Source organism: Zootermopsis nevadensis, unplaced genomic scaffold (assembly GCF_977971745.1).
Source record: "Zootermopsis nevadensis isolate Lab colony 2312 unplaced genomic scaffold, Znev_1.0 Znev_ptg000006l, whole genome shotgun sequence".
Lineage (NCBI taxonomy): Eukaryota > Metazoa > Arthropoda > Insecta > Blattodea > Termopsidae > Zootermopsis > Zootermopsis nevadensis.
In genome coordinates, this window is record NW_028259138.1 from 3,289,711 (window position 1) to 3,307,607 (window position 17,897).

Below are 17,897 nucleotides of genomic sequence, written 5' to 3' on the forward strand. Positions count from 1 at the left end.
CATTACTTGTGTGTGTCTGCATACACAAGTGGAATATTTATACATTTGGATGTATTGCGAGTGAAAGTTACACATGCGTAGGAAACAAGACATTAATGCTGAGGAACTGATTGTCTTATCTTACTGCTGAATACACTGATAAATATAGATACATACACTTACTCAGTGCTTTATTCGTTGTTTAGATGCGGTTGGGTATCGAATACCCGACGTTTAAGATGAAGTGAGACTAGTTTTAACAGTATTCCGCGAGGCATTGACCTGCAGTGTAAACAAAAAAATTAAGGTGACATTTCAGATTATGTGCAATTACAGCTCGACAGATGGCACTGAGTTCAGTTTGATGAGTGCAAGGTAGTACACAGAACTGCCAGCAGATAGTAGTGAGATCGTTCGCCTCAGCTGGCGAGTAGCTAAGTGACAACATACCCAGCCAAGAGCAGTCTCTCTCCTGCTCTCGTAGCTGAGGTAGATTGAGCTGAAGTGTCAGTGTGTGGGGCGTCTGTACATCTGCGGCCGGGCAGATGTGTTTGTGTGTTATGTTTGTGAATGTGTTAGCGAGTGACAAGTGTTCCATAAAGGCAGTCCATCGCTGAGGATTAGTAAGAAAAGTGAGTGTTTGAGACTTGAGGAGAGTGAGTACGATATTATGAATCATAGATGTTTTATTTAAGAATACTTTTTATAATTCATCAAGTTACAATACTTCATTTGCTTATATTTATTCATGAAGATGACTTTTCTGTGTGGAAGGAAATATCACTGACCGTTGGTAGTTAATTTCACTTTTGAACCTTACGGCTAACTATACGAAAACTTCATTCCTGTATAGGACCTCGTGGTCGTAAAATGCAGTGAAGTTGAAGAATTGCATGCAGTCAGTATCGTGAAGTAGCAACTTTTCTTAATGCCTCTCATTGTCAGACAGAGCATTTATCTTAAAGTGATGTTTGAAGTTGGCGCTCGACGGCGTTTGGCGAATAAGTGGGGCTTAAGAAAACAGCCAGCAACTTTTCTTTAGATGTCTTTACCATCTCCGTGCTATTAAAACGTATTTTGAAACTACTCTTGACATTCTAAATAAAATCGAAACGCCACGCGCAGTACTCACTTTTCAATGATCGTGAAGAGTTCTTATCCTTTCGTGTCGTTAAGGTTTAAATAATGACCGAAATCATTGTGAACTGGATAAATAGGAGATTTTTGGAGAAAGTTACATAATGTCGAAGTTTGCAGTTCGCATACTTCACGAAATATTTTTAGAAGATGGACGGTGCATGTAGTACGCACGTGTGCAAAATGTTGGTCAGAAGATGTCAAGGTAAGATGCTATTGGTAGACATGAGCGTAGATGGGAGTATAATATTAAAACGGACTGGATTCGACAGACTTAGATAGGGTTCATCAGTGGTTGTATCTTTTAAACGGTGTTATGTTCCTTTGAGTTACATAAAGAACTGGAGTTACTTACAGTTCCTTAAATGTGTGACTCTCTGTATACAGGCGTATATCCTTTATCAGTACCATTCAATGGCCCGGATTAAGTAAACGGTAATTCCTTCACACACAGAGAAATGTTCTTTTCAATTAGGCCTACCTAAACGATCATGTCAGAATTGACAGATTCATTGGTAATTTGATGACACTGGTTCTGATATGCAGTGTGGAATGAGATGTTAAGGTGGTATATGTATATATGGCAGGTATCTGGTTCGGCTGTCGGTCGTATTACCTACCGGCCATACTGATTCCAATACCACCTCCCTTCATCGTCCTCTTTTATTAGGCGATATTTAACCTCTGCAAATAAGATTCGTCTTTGAATGGAGAATCAGTCCTCTTCAACTCTTATCATTCGCCCGTCTGTTAATTTCTTACTTTTTTCTTCTTATCCTCCAACTATCTTTTCTGCTTCTTCCTTCCTCATTCTCTCGCATTTATCGTCATCTTTCTTCTTGATTTTCTGTTCCCACTCTTCTTAATTCTCGTCGGTCTCTTCCTCCTTCGTACACTGTACACATTATGATCTGTTAAGCCAAATTAACGTAAAACAGGCAATGCCTGTGTGTGTGTGTGTGTGTGCAGAACATCAGTGTTACTGTGTTTGTCTCCTTGTTAGTAATACGCACTGAAGCATTTAACAACCTCTAATCATTGATTAGCCAACGACCTGATTCAAGACCGCTCTGTTAGCTGCATATCGCAAAATCATGCTTCTAAACGAACTGCTGTTGGCAGTTGCGAATGGCTCGCCCCGACTAAGGAAATGTTTTCAAAGGAGCCACTGTGCACTGCTGTTTCATTCTGGTTCCTTAGTACGTATTTTATATAATAAGTCTCATTCACGAGTTTGCCAGCTTTGTAACAAACAACACATACCACATATTTTTTCTTACACACATCCAATTATCAAGAAATGACATGAGAATTATTCATTGTCTGGACTTTTTCCATCGTCCTTTTTTGAAAAGAAGAAATTCACGACGTTTCGGAGAACGGTTCTGTCTCCGTCTTCAGGCGAGAGGTACCTACTCTGTTGGGTCCATTAGATAGAGCTAGTCTCTGTCACTGGATATATGTCACCGAACTGTCTCGGCATATCCACCTGGGTACAGATCTTGTCAGCAGATGATAGGAAGAATGTGGAAAAATAAAATTGTAAGATCGATCATAAAAACTCTAAAAAACGGCCAGTAGCGAAAACACAATATTGACAAAAAATCCAAACCGAAGAGGGGGGGGGGGGGGTTTAACTCCAGCCTCTAAGTCGTCGTAGGAAATTAAAACCAACATCAGAGCCAGTCTTCGAAACGTCGTGGTTTTCTCCTTTTAAAAATAGGACGATGGAAAAAGTCCAGACAATGAATAATTTTAAGTGTATTCTATCGTCGTCAGAACCCTTTAGAATTGAAAAAAGGGCATTGTTGGATAGAATCTTCCTCATATAGTTTGTTGTAAAGAAAAAGAGTATATTTTATTTGTTTAATGGTTGGATATTCAAGAATTATTTCAGATTTTAAAGTTGAGAAAGGTGCCTACACTAAGCCTACATTCAACAAAGATTAATTTATTTACTGAATTAATTAATTGTATTCTCAACAACAAGAAATAGTCTACTGAAAATGGAATAAAAGTGCCTAGAACACTAACAACTATTTACATGGCAAGGTTCCTGTACGCGCGTCATCTGGATTTCAGCAGTGTCTCTTGTAATATGAAGACCATGCACTGGTCAGCACCTCTGCTTTGTTTTTTCGAAGATTCCGGCTTCATAACTTGGCTTGTCGACCCGCTATAGAGACCAAGGTTTCTCTTGATATTCCTCATCAATTAAATGGATCACGACCACTTTCCTCCAGTATTTCCCAAACCACCACTTACAATGAACTTGTCAGCCGCCGCTATGTACAGGGTGGGTGGAAAGCAAGTAGGCATTGAGATGGTTATAACCTCTATATTTCCAATGCAATAGCGATTATTTAATGCCTACTTACTTCCCACCCACCCTGTAGTTAGAGAAGCATCAAACACACAAGATCTTGCGCCTAGGTGCTGGAGCCTCATGCATTGGCACTGTGCCTTTATATTTAATTGCCGAGAGAATCTTTCATCGTGATTTGCGTGTTGTCATTGCTTACTTCTGACCCGCCCAGACAAATGTTCCCTTCCATGAACTTCAGTTTTGTTTGTGCATCAATTCATAATCTGCCATGACATCTGATCGGTTCAGCTTATGCACAGTAAAATGACAGAACCTGTATTGTTACCGTTAAGCTTATTTCAGTCATATTTAGGAGTAATTGCATCAAAATAGGACTTGTATCAACGGTAGACTTACTGTCTTTCCAGATAAGACCATTTCGAGTGGCCTCTTGTCTTCAAAGATCCAAACGAGAGTAACACTGTAGTTGGAATGTTTTTAAATACAGAACCCAAAGGTTCATTATCGTGTTCACATAAGCCCACCACAGGGCCCTGTCTTGAGGCCACTGAATCCAGGTCACACCAATACATTTTATTTTCTGTAAGATCCACTTTAATAAAATTCTCCTGTCTTCGTCGGTCATTCTGTCGAGGGTTTTCGTCTAATTTCTCTATCCTCATGTTATGTCCTTTCTCAGGTCTGAATATTTCCTCGCCACGTTGTTCACAGCCACTGTCTGTCTGTGTTTTCTCTCCGTTGTATCTCATTGTTACTAATGTCTACAGGGTAGGAAGATTAAGAGGCAATTTTACATTTGCCTTCTTAAATCTGGATTATATGTGCGCTCCATTGGGCTGCATCTATCCATGGACGCAGGTCAGCAACAGTAGGGTATCGTGAAACAAACGCAGATGCTAGATGTTAGAAGTTGTGGCTCGATGATGAACGGAAACAGCACCTGGTGGTCTAGAAGTATCATGGTCGCTGTTTTGGACATCACGAGTTGTCTGTCACACAAACAGAAGCAGATGGCGCAGTAGTCATGCAGATGTTGAATTGTGTCGACTCTTGTAGGTTATGGTTGTGAAACAGTAGAACACGTAACGGGACAGATTGACTGGCTGACTGCTTTCTGCCACCTTTTCATTCTACATTGATATGTCTGACCAGTTTCGTTGAAAGGCGGATGGCACTTGATTGGTTCTCTTTCTTGAAGAGGCGAACTACGGAACTAATGTACGACTTCCAGACAAACGTTACTTTTATAGTGACACCTCAACAGATAACATGTCGTAGCGTTAACCCTTATACTGCTATCTCAGTAACGTTACTGTTACCTCGTTTAATGTTTGTTATGTCCTCTTTGCTCTAAGAGCACGAGATCGTGTCTTTCCCTTTGTCCGCAGGTTTCATTAAAATGTACAGTTTATTAGAAAGGATGAAGGTGGAAGTGGCTGTATCATACTTTCAGATGCCATCCTGGCATTTTTATGGAAGGACTAATTCTCTTCACATAACATCGCGGTCTGGATAGCGGATGTTCGAAAGACATTTGAACCAAGTACCTTCCGAATACAAGTCTAGACTGCTCGATTACTGCCAACAATTATCTGTCTGCTATCACAGAGCCTGTTAATTACGAAGTGTGGAATTTCACACAAAGTTAAGACTTCTAGGTGAGACCCGTTTCTAACATGGCATGGCGGGTATTCGGATTGTGAATAGAGGATAAATCTTCCAGAAACGGCAGACATTTAGAGCGATTTTTACCGATCACATTTAAGTAATGAGTTTTCTTGCGCATTTCATATTGATTCTCTAAATTTATCAATATAGATTCCACGCGTTGATTTTACTTTGTACTGGTCCAATGTAAGACCTGCGTTAGAAGTTCCAATACAAAGTTATCAGTTTTATGCTTGTTGATAAGTGACATGGCATGATGTGACGTATTTGAAACGGTATTTGACATGGTAAATATTTTACGAAATACAAGGAAAAATGATTTCCGACCAGTAAAGAAGTAACAACATCTAAAATAACTGAACACCAAGGCCAATGATGTGTAGACCTGCAGAGTAAGAAAGAAGTAATGTGGAAATTTTGTTTTTGCATTTCCCTTATAGTGTACTATATTATTGTATTTTATCATATTAGATTTCTGGTAAAATACACAAAGCTAGATTCCTTTCTGTAGGTGCCCACATTAGATCCGGTGGACTAGATTTTACAATACATGTCTGTAGACAGCTGATCCAAACGCCTCCGAAGTGCAAGTGACACGCCGAGTCAACTTGACTACAAAACGTGTTTCTTGATCTCGATCCTCATCTTACTGAAGATGGTAAACGCGACCACTGGCGTCCACACTAAAGTAGAACACAGAACTGGAAAGTGGTTGGACGTGTATAAAGGCGTTCAAAGAAACTAGATTCTCTAAAGCTCTGTGACATTTTCTGATTCATTATACCAATGTTAGGTTGAGCACTGCTCATTTTCTGAGTTAGTGTATTTTGATATACGACGTTTCGGGAGTTGAGGTTTCTTTACGTCTTTAGATAATTAGGTGTCATTGTATTTTCTTACATGTTTGATTAAAAAACAATTCTGAACTGCTCCAGGCTATAAGGCCTAGTTCGTAAGAGTTGATGATGCTAACCACCAGAACACAGTAAGTTGCAGTAATACGGAGTAGAGAGGAAAAAGGTCGAGGTCAGTTGGCATTACACGAAGCAATGCCTAAACCACTCACTGTGTTGCTATTTTATTTTCAGTTTGGTTAAGGTGACGTAAGACAAACATTAATCAACATTTCATGCATCTTTTCAATGGCAGTTTTTCCAGTAGTCGCCTAAAACAAATGTATTTTTGAGGAAGATTTGCCACTGTTTATCGGCTTTGAAAGGAACAGAACAATCCAAAAATATGAATGATAATTTTTTTTGTATGCAGCATTTTAAGCTTTTAACTTATTGATTTATTTGAACTAAATATGGTATTGAAGTTACGCAGTTGGAGGCTACTCCAACCTCGTACGTTTTAATTTTCTGCATTCGTTAGCAATAATTTGAAGGGGAATGGGAATTATCTTTAGTCCCCTATCTTAGGCGTAAGCCGAATGGGTATTAGATGCAAAGCGTGTTCTTCAGTTTGAAATACTTTTATAATCACCTACTTTGTGTGGATCCAGTAAGCAAATGAAAAGTTAATAATAACATCTGCACGTTCCTGGAAAAGAATAGAGGTAACTTTGCAAGTCTGCTTGGCTTGTCATCAAATATTAATTAATGGGTGTATGAGAAATCAGCGGCCATAATAACTGACGTCTCTGTCGGGTGGTGTGACATGACGTGACGTGACGTAGTCTTAAAAGCTATGGTTCAGTGGCTATTCAGAACTCGTGTGCTACTACTTGCATGCCGTTGTTAAAATCAGCAGAATTGAATGGAACTAGCATTTGAAAGGTTTACCTGCCGTTCTGACTGTGTATTCATATGATTCCACCCAGTCCGTCAGTCTAATCCGATACTTCGTATTGCCATGAAATGGATAACAGGAAATTCTTCCATATTCCACTGCTTTCAGGTTTTATTGCACTTTGTTGGAGTGGCAAATCCACAACTTGTGGCATGGGTAATGCATGTCACACCCGCATTCGAAAAGCGACCATCAATCTATCGGTTCTGTTGCTATGGTAGCTTTCCTGTGAAGTAATGGGATGTTGAGCCTTTCAAGTGGTCTCTTGGTGAAATACTACGTCTCTAACGTGGTTCTGATTGACGTGACAACTGAAGCGACCCTTAGAGTAGCGCAGATCATAGCATGTTACAAATGTTCCCGTCGGAATATGGTGAAGCATGGTGATATTAGAGTAAACCAACGTAAAGTACCTCTAACAAAGGGAAATGGTTAACCGGGGAAACGAAAATAACAAAACAATGTTTCACCGGAAAACAGAATGCTAGAATGTTGTTTATTTTGTTGTTCCGAAGAAGACCGTCGACAAAATGTATGAAGAATATTCTAAAAATATAAAAGTAAATAGCGATAAAACTAAAAATGTGTGTATATATAAATATAAATAAATATAATATATATGTACTGCCATGACTTTTGTTGTAAACCCCAGGGGGTTAATACTGTACAATATATTTTCATCTAACGGAAGCATATATTAAAGCAAACAAGGTAGGATATGTACGCATGATGATAACAAATCTGACGCGCCAGTTTTACCTCTGACCTTTGAAAATGACACCACTGACGTCAGAATTTCTTATGGTCAGTGGAGTAAATGGGTGGGGGTGTCTGGCGCTCGCCTGGTTGGGTGACGGGTGTAATTACTTGTTTATCGGTTTGCTTCACAAAATTATAGAATTTTGGTAGTTGATTGGAACCCCGGCGACTGGGAGAGGGATATAAAGGTTATTTGATGACACTATATCAGTCACAGTGGTTATATAACTTCAAATTAGATTGGAACATTGGTATTAATATTAACGATGCAAGGATCTGGAAGGAAACGGTTATGACATGTTTCACTGTAAATCAAACTGTGTCGTTTCTAAAAAACTGCAGTTGACGAACTTTGGCGTCAGATGGCAAAGGTCCAAAGCGGGAAGCTGACAACTATCATCTCATACCGAAACTGGGAGAACACGTGATCCTCGAGAAATGTTCATGGCGTGGTCGGTATTAACAGGGAAAAGTTTGCCTTTTTTTCAAACAATGACGTGGGAAAAATTAAATCTCTGCAGCTTACGTTTAAGTACACGTACGTACTCACGCGCGCACGTGTGTGTTATGAATTGTTAAACTACATTTTAATGTGCCTTCACGTGAAAATAACATAGTAACCGTGTGATAAACGCCTAGTCAGGTTTAAGGTCAGAAGTTTAAAGAACAGTGTAACGAGGGGTGGTTATTTTCATTACTTTTAATTCACAGTCGGTTCAACCTTTGAGCTAATGACTACGTCCGAGTTTCATAACAGTTGAAAGGGGCTGAGTTCGCTTCATGACAGATGCTAGCGTGAGACTGGTAAATGTAATTAGTGTAATTATTTAGTTTCACCGACGGTCATTGCGTGAATATTACGTGGCTATAAGTAAAATAAAAATAGCAAGGCGCACGAGGCCTTGGATTGATCGTGGTACAGTCATCACCTACCGCGATGATCTAACCTTCACTTGAAATCGGTTGTAATTCTACCGATGGAATTACGTGTCAGCGCTGAATTATTATGTGTTTGGATCATACTAAACGTATCCTTGAACAATTTTTCGAGCCTCAATACATTCTATTTTCGTACGAGATAAACTTTTTTTCTAAAAAAGGGGGAGTAACATGACGTTGATCAGAATCACGTAATAAGGAGTTTCATGAAATTGCGACTGGCTACCAAATGTCTAAACGGATTAATCATTTCACAAGTAGCCTATTACTGAATCAGAAGAGGTCATAGAGAGACTTAAGTCGTTCTCAAGGCACCGAGCACGAAGATGGCTGTCTTCTGGGTTGTTGCGCCATGTAGTCTGGCAAAAGTGTACCGGTGTTTCAGAGATCGTTGCTGCCTCCATCATCAGGGCGCCCTAACAACCCAGAAGAGATATTTTCAAGAAGTACTTCATAATTTGTATGCTATTCTTCAGTTAATATTAGGAGGGTGATGTAACCAATGAGGGTAAGGGCTGAGTGCTCTCAGCTTCTCAAAGATTCTAATAACGCGGAGTTGGTGTTCGTGTCTTTTACAATCTAAATAGCTTTGTTTGTGTGACAATGACCCATGGGGCCACAGGTTTAACGTTTACCGTTTTGGATTTGAGATTTTCACGGTATTGAGGAAGAAGATGAAGTTCATCTGGGTTTCGGCGCCACGTAGACGCGTAGATAGATGTCAACGTTTCGGAGAAACATACTGTCTCTGTCTTCAGGACTGAAGTAGTGATGCTGGGAAGTGGGGGATTTATATAGCGTTAGAGAAAGGAGAGGTTGGGAGGATGGAGCAATCAGAGAAAATCATCAGACATTTACCAGTTACCATAGTACAAACTAAGTAAATCTGTTAAGATGGTGTAGGGTTTGAGGTTTTCACGGCGGTGAGTCTGACTATGGCTGTCTTCTGGGTTGTTGCGCTGTTTAGTCTTGTAGAAGTTTAGCGACTAAACCTTTACTCCCAACTCGACACTTTGGTTCATTTGGAAATTTTACAAAGTGTAATTCAGTTGAAATGAAATATAAATCTACAATGAAAGAATGTCTTTCTGATGAAACACTCGACTTGGAAAGGGTTAAACTCCGGACAGTAAAAACCTTGTATGCATAAAAGCAGTAAATTACAGAGAATTTTGTAAAGGACGGCCTAGAGTAGGGCTCAAATGCGAAATTATACAAAGTATTGGTAAATGAAAGGCAAAATAATGGGAGCGGATGCCAGAGACAAAAGCAGAATAGAAGCGGCAGGAACAAAATTTGGAATGCCTGCCGGACATTCCGATTGGACAAAGACGAATCCTGAAACATTAAGTTCGATAATGCAGATGACTAGATTGCTACAAACAGCGATATGTTAAATTGTTGAATCTTAGGTTATTTGATGATACTACTTCATCTGCAGAAGCTATATAAATTTGAATGAAATGTAAAGATCACAACGACTGTCAGATAAGGATTTGAAAGCCTCAATCTTAGTCTAGTTCAAGGTGCCTACCGGCATTGACCTGGAGCGGCCATTGAGTTTCGAATTGTATTTGTTTAAGATTAAGAGTGGCATCAGGCGTTAAATAAGATGAGGGCGGGGGTGGGGGGGGGAGCGGCGAGTGGCGAGTGGCACGGTTTCGAACGATGAATTGGAAATGACGTGGAAGGAAGCTTTTGGGAACTGCCCCAACAAATACGACGAAGTGATGTAAAGTACGAAAAACGCGGTCAGCTTAACCCATCTTGGCGAGAACCGAGGCCGGGGATCCTGATTACGAAAAAGAAATTAATTCCTTACTGTATTTAACGACGCCTTGTCAACTGCATTCTTGGACGGTATAACCTTAAACAGAAGTTCGCTGTTTTCAGGTACAGTCCTAGCAGCTTTATGGAAGTACTGAAATAAACGGCAGAAGGCATGATAACAGGCCTTCGGTACGAGAATCGAATCCGGGACCTATAAATTGAAGTGGTGACATGGTGACATTCCGTATGCGGATATGTGCATTTTATTTGGCATTATTTGCGAAATAGAACATTCACTTTTTTAAAAAGAAGTTAAACAAGAAACGTAGTGTTTGGTCGGTCTGTGTAAGTTCGAAACTTACGGTGGCTTCGAGGAATGTCCATGAAAGGAAAATTCGCAAACAAAACCTCTTGTTTGTTTTTTGTGCAGAAAATGTACATTAGCACAGCCCACACATGGTCGTTCACCTCAATACCAGGCATCTCACTGACTGACTGATCCCGACCGGTCGGCGTGCGAGTGATCGATACAGGAGTCAGACCAACGGCCTCTGTCGGGTTGCCTAACCATTCGCATTCGCAAACATTAATGTGCATATGTAAAGTAGAGAAGACACGGGTGCTGTGTTCAACAAGCAAACAAATGAAGGCAGATTTACCTAACTTTGTGGTTCAGTAGTTGGCAATAATTTGTATTTGACAAGTCCCAGGTTCGATTATCGACCTTAAAACCAACTGACCTGACTGAGGCTTTTATTAGTTTTACTCAGTGTTAATGATAGCGTCTTAAAGTAGGCCACGACCACTTTTACGTCTTTCCAAATTCGTCATTCACAGTGATCCTTCCAGCCCTCACTATATAGCCTGTACACTTCAGAACGCGTCGATAAATACACTATAGAAATTAGAAAATGTCGGAATAGCTTAACAATACCGGTACATTCGCTACGTTATTGCCTCAGATTTTCACTTCGTCAGCGCTAAGTTTTGATGCGGCAGACGAGTATGGACCTTCAGTATAATATCTGGAAAAAATCAATCGAGCTTATCTCGAGTTATGAAATTACATCATAAAATAATTATCACTAAAACCGTCATGCTTAATATGTAGTTGTAATAGTAATAATAGTAATTATAATAGTTTTTATTAAACATCCTAAATATCATATAATCGTTTGCTGTAAGTTGTGTGGTTTGTGAACTTTTTTTGCGTTCCCACGTTTAGCGAAATGACGTCTTATAAGGAGCAAAGTAATCGCTGCACTCGTTAAAACAGAATTTTACTGCAGTTGAAAAATTATCGTTAAATAAAATAAGAAAAAAGAGTTACGTGAACTTTAAATGACGACATGTTGATTAAACAACAATTGTTGTTATTATTACCTTTGCTGTACATCATAATCTCAAGCCCAGTCTCTCAGCCAGATGCGTTTCCGCTGCCAATGCAGTCTGTAGGAGCATCAACATCTTTAACAAAGATCGTGTTTTGCTTACTGATGTCAGTCAGCTTTTTAAATAATATTAATTGTTCTCTTTTATCTTATCACCTTTTCGTTTTCAATTAATTTTATTGTGTCTAATTATGTTTCTTATTGTACTTCTGGATTCTTTTGGTTTGTTTCCCAATGTTTACTTATTCATTTTTAAGGCAATTATAGATTATATCCTGTACTTTCGTCCAGTGCTTGGCTGTAATTGGCCTTATCTGGCTGTTATCAAGCACGTAATAAATGAATTAAATTGCATTGAATTGAATTAGCTGAGACTTAGACATCTTCAATAAGGAATTTATTTTTCTGACTGATATCCTGTACCATTATTTGTTCTGGTTAGCTTAGCTTTCTTATTCTTCCGTTTATCTATTACAATTTTTATACCTCATTCTTATATTTACTTGCTGTGTTGACTGCATCTTGTTCAGTCACTATAACCTACTCTTAAGAATGTTTTGTTATTACTTCCTATGTTTGCATTCCCCCCTTTCCCCCCACTAGTGTTTGTTTGTTTGTTATTAGTTTTTGCTGGTGGCTAACACCTTAATAAAGGAATAGTGGAATCGAGGAAATTATAATATTTAAAATATTTCCTTGTTGTGCATATTTTGTGGGATTTAATTTTTTTTAATTTTTATGGTTTCTTATTGTTTATTTGTTTTCACTTAGTATTAATATTCTATCTTATATGTCATCTATTTATTGTACCATTGTTAGTGACTGCTGTTTTTCTGCCTGGCTGTAATTAGCTTTGTTTGGCTGTTGCCATGCGCACTAATAAATTAATTGAATTATTATCATCATCATCATTATTATTATTAAATAAAAATCAAGCAAGGCTACGGAAAGTTGGGAGTAAAACTCCACTCCTTGTGCACCTTTTACTTGGATTAAGAAATCCTCGGCACCCATTGGATACGATTATGGGCTGGTCTCAGTTCTGGCCGCAGCAACGAAGAGGACACCTACTGGGATTTCAATCCGGACCGTCCCACCCATTGACACTCATTACGGTTCAATGCGCGTGTAAATTTAGGTTGACATCAAAGCGATTATTAAATTTGGGAAGTGCTTTCTACCGTTCAGATTAAATCTTTTTGTCTTCCTGTTCTGTATCTGTAAACTTAAGAAATAAAAGTATGCAAAAAGTTTATTTGTTATTTTGTATGTTTGTGAAACATAAGTATCTCAGTCAGATGGTGCGCTTAGATTGAGGTAGACTGAGTGTAAAGTTCTGAGGTGAATATTTAGAAACCCTATCAGGAGGAAAGTAACATGAGGACGAGTAATTTTGTGTGCTGAGGAGCTTTATAGGTAATTCTCCTCAAAAGATATTAGGATGACCACTTCAAGGAGAGACAGGTAATACAATATTTTAGCATAAAAATATGAAGGGAAGAGATCGCTTGGAAATGCCATTTGTAGGTAGATAAGAGGGATTATATTTAAATAGTCTAGATCGTAAAAAGTAGGGTGTGAAGAATAGGATATAATTAAAGTTTTTTAAAGGAAGTAACTGACTTTCTGGTACATTAAAAACGAGGAATTTCTTGACTAGCTGAGTAATTATCAACTATTTAAAAAGACAGGGACCACTCTGTGGAATGAGTTGGTTAATTCTGAGACTGTCAGTAGTTGGTATTATAGCAGTCACAACTTGTTGAACATTGTAGGAAGCACACAGAGATTCTGCACTGGTAGAGTACACAACTCACTAATAGCCAGGAAGTCAGAAAACAATGCTTTACATGCCCGATAGTTTCGCTCTCCTGTAGCTACCGATATGGAAACCCAAGTCCTTATACGTCTATGGTAAGTTGATGAACTTGACGTGCTGCGATCATTCACCATGACCTGAATTCGAGGACACCTTCATTCTCTTTCAGACTCTGTACGCACAATTATGCCAGTCTCGAGATTTATTTCCCGTCACATCATTACCATCAACTTATTGCAGGGAAGTGCGCGTCTGTCGACAGCGTTTATACCTGCCTCGGGGATGAAGGACGTTGAAGAAGACGAGGACCAAACAGGAGGTGAAGACGGAGAAAGATAAAAGTGAAGGGAGCTGGGATAAAAACGAAAAACGTTAGTGTCTTTTTAAAGTTAAAAAAGAACGGATGGAAGGAAGAGAAACACAATATTATGATGAAAGAGGGGAAGATGAGAAAGAATATAAAAATATATGAAAATGTAAAAGAGAATTAAGGTTGAGAAAGAAGAAACAGAAGAAAATGACGAGAAAAAGTGAAAATAAAGGATATATGACGAAGAGGTAGTAGAATAGTGAAGAGGAAGAAGTTAAGGAGGAGAATGAATAATTAAGAAATGTGAGAAGCGAAGAAGGATAACAAAGAGGAGAAGAAGAAATCGCTATGAAGAAGAATAATAAGATAAAATGTAAATGATATTTTCATGTATCATTTCCATGCTTCTATTGTTAAGGGAACCGCTCGTGTCTAAAATGTTTTAATTGTAATTGCTTTGGCTGAAAGGGCGAAACATGAGAAAGAGACCCGATTATGCCGTCCCTTCAGTGTAGTCTTCTGTCCTTTAATTAGTGTCAGTGTTTTGATTACAAGATACATCACAAATTTGTTCTCTATTGGCTGCAGAACGTCTAGTCGTTGCGGATACAGTGCGCGAGCAGAGGAAATGCTCAGCTTTTGGAGACGAAATAAGTAATGCAGGGGTGAACAAAGTACGGCTGAAAATAATTCTGTCCGCCCATACACTAATATAATCTCTCTAGGGTGTGGTGACTTATAGTTGTTCAGTTGGTCAAGAAGTTACCTGATTTTGTGGAACCCAAAAGTTTATTATCGTGTTGACAAAGGGCTGCCATCGTTCCCTATTGAGAGCCAGTTTAATCCAGTCTACAAATCGACACGACATTTCTCAAACATCCACTTCACTGTCATCGCCCCGTGTACACCCGAGTCGGAAACCAGAAGGGAAGGCCTACGCGAAAGTGGAAGCATAATATTAGAATGGGCTTGAATGAAATAATGTGTAATGGCGTGGACCAGATTTATTTGGCAAAAGATAAGGCCCAGTGACGAGTTCTTATGAACACTGTAGGCACCTCGGTCTCGCATGCCGTCAGAGGTTCGGACTAAAATTTTGTTTGCATTTTTTATTTTTGATCCGCGCTAAATGTCTAATCCATATTAACCTCCTTTATTTAATAACTTTGACAGTTTTTGATGAAGCGTACAAATTATGAAGCACCGTTATGTAATTCTCTCCATTCTCCTACTACTTCCGCTTTTTGGTGTAATTCATACATTGAAGGAAATCATTTTGTGTTTTTCGTGCTTTGAAAATTGGTTGACACTTTATTAATTGCAGAGTTTGTTGTACAAATAAAAATTAAAGTTTACTGATTTGCTCAAATATCATATCAGAAATGACGCTTGTGAAATGTGCTGGCTGGACAGGCCTGCCGCAAATAGTCATAGATGCGCATGGACTTGTTCTCAAATTCTGATTGCACAACGAATTTAAACAGTTTTCGTTTTCTTTTACTGTACTTGGAACTCAAATCAAACTTCAGCGAACGTTTTCTTAAAAAACGGCTTCTTGCCTAAAAGTAGCTACATGTCGGGCCTGTAAAATACACATCTCTGATCGAAATATATGTAAATGTGGCAGACATTTTCGGAAATACGATCTAAAAGTAAATTTCTTCTTGTGGTGTCATTCTGTACTATTTGTAGTGTAAGCTGATGTTTTGCTACACAAGGTCAATTCATAGATGACAAAATAATCTTTAGGATGAGCCAATTTGAAAGCGGAAGAGGAGGGCGTTCTTGTTGTACCACTCGCCCAGTTTCTTTGTAAATTACAAATTGCAAATTACGTCGTGGAATCCTCTAGACTGCTTTCCGTCGAAGAAAGCCGAAGTCTTCCCTCACTTAACACTTGTTATTGACGGGTGTGATTTTAACTGTACTTCTGACCAACATGCATGATGCGCGAATTTAAGAAGCCCATGAGTACAATATACACCTCAGTTTTGGAAGATTAAAGTAAAGAAATGTTTTACATACGGCTAGCAGGGCAACAATTTTTTTTCTCAGTTTGAACGTGTATTAATATAATGAAAGCGCAGTCATTTTTCTCGGTAGTTTTTGGGGAGATAATTGCACATCATACTATGGAAAATACTACGTGATTTTTGTGTTAAACAAGCTTTAATGCACGAATTCCAATTTGAAAGTACTGAATTCCTGCCCTGGCCTGAAGATAGAAAAAGTAGTTTTAAATGTAATGAAACATTTGTGTGCAGTGTTTCCACTGAAGATGTTAGTAGACTGATAACGCGGTAAAGAAATGTGAACTGATGATTATTCTCATTACTTTTTTTAATTTTATGATAATCCAACAGAATCAGGAAGAGCTGGTTCTTGTATTTCAGATGATGCCAGTTTCTTGTGGGAGAACATAAATACCACGAAAAATAACGCAGAAATCATTTTATAGACGAGAAGTAAATGTGGATACAACTAAATATATGAAGTACGGAAATTTGAAGGTGTGGTTCTTGATAAGTTCCAGTGACGAGGTCTTGTGAACACGGTAATGAAGAATAAAATAATAACGACACTGTTATTAATGAGGGTGATGATAATATGGATAATTATTATGAAAGACATGATAATGTACATGAAGACGGTCGTCATGATGAAGACTAAGCAGTATAGTGCAAATGTAAAATGTTGGTTTTCCTCATTTGCTTCATATTCCGAGTATTCTCGTTAATAACTTTGCATATTTAAAGCCTTCGTTGCTTTGCCTTCCTGGTTTACCGGTATTTTGACCCGCTGTGGATACACGGACAGTTTCCGCTGCGACAAGTATCTTGCGGGCCGATGCTGTGAGATCCGTTCTCAACTGGAAAGACTGGTCATTTCATATAATTGATAGGTTGAGCATAATTCTTGTTTTGTTAACGTAATGCTTCAGCAGTTGACAGCTGGAGTAGCTGCATTTACGGATAGTTCAAGAAATAATATCATATTTGTCACTGACAAGTTCTCTTTACCCCTTATTTTTTTCCGAACCGGGTAATAATTCACCGGGGTTCCGAATGGACAGAGTTAATTTTTCGGAAGTTTAAGATCTAGTTACATGTTTCTGCTTGTCTGCTTGAAATACAGACATCAATTTAGTGGACACTAATTTACGGAATTTTATAAAATCAGAATGAACATCATGTAATTAGAGACCTACCCATCTGCTATTTCATAACTTATATTTTGTTGTTTCTTTAATTCTGTATTCTTTCCTGTTTTGCTTCTTTTATTTTTTCCTTAGCGTTTTTTATTCTCCATTTTTTGTTATTTATTGATTTTAAAGTTGCGAAACTAGGGTGGGGTAAATGTCCAGTAACATATGATATTGCGTCTCATAGATTACAGGCGAAACATGTCCTTGAATTAAAATAAATAATTACCTACTCTTCTGAAACGAATTACGAATTCGGAAATAATCGAGAAGGGTAACTGGTCGAAAATTGTAACTGCATAACATTAGCTTTCGCTATTTTATTTTAAGATTATACGATCTTAATGATTGTTTGGGGGGGGGGGGGAGCATTTTAAACTTGCCCCGAGCTGGTTCCGTCTCTGCCAGGATACAGTGATTTATGGTAGAGCTACTAATAATGTGAGTCACAGCAACTTATATGACCATTCTCACATTCAAAGGAAAGAAAATGTCATCTGATGCTTACCCAGTCTCAAAGTCAACGAGGCTCTTCCCTCGGGATAAAATGGTGGAAGTTTGATACTGATACTTCTCTCCTACTGAAGTTAAACATTCGTGGATCATTTTCTCTGCTGTTGAGATTATGAATGCATTTTCAGCACTTTTAATGCAAGCTGTGTCCACAATGGATTTTAGCGAAGTGTAATGTGAAATGAATGTATTGTGAGAACATTAGATGGTTCAATTTAGATTAATATTTATCCGGTATGGATGGATTGCATTACAGGAATCGTTGATTACCCACGAACAACGAAAGTATTATT

General features: G+C 38.5%; 1 protein-coding gene across 3 annotated transcripts in view; it reads left to right on the forward strand.

Moving 5' to 3' along the window:
* Window positions 1–419: 419 nt before the first annotated feature.
* The window catches only part of LOC110836314 (CABIT domain-containing protein serrano), a 154,149-nt gene continuing 136,671 nt past the window's right edge, over window positions 420–17,897 (forward strand). For 2 of the 3 annotated variants that reach the window (XM_087343573.1, XM_087343574.1), the window contains exon 1: window positions 420–611. The gene's annotated coding sequence lies outside the window, so the exon portion shown is untranslated. Of the gene's footprint in view, window positions 636–17,897 lie in introns of all 3 variants that reach the window. The other variant, XM_087343575.1, reaches the window with a different exon arrangement.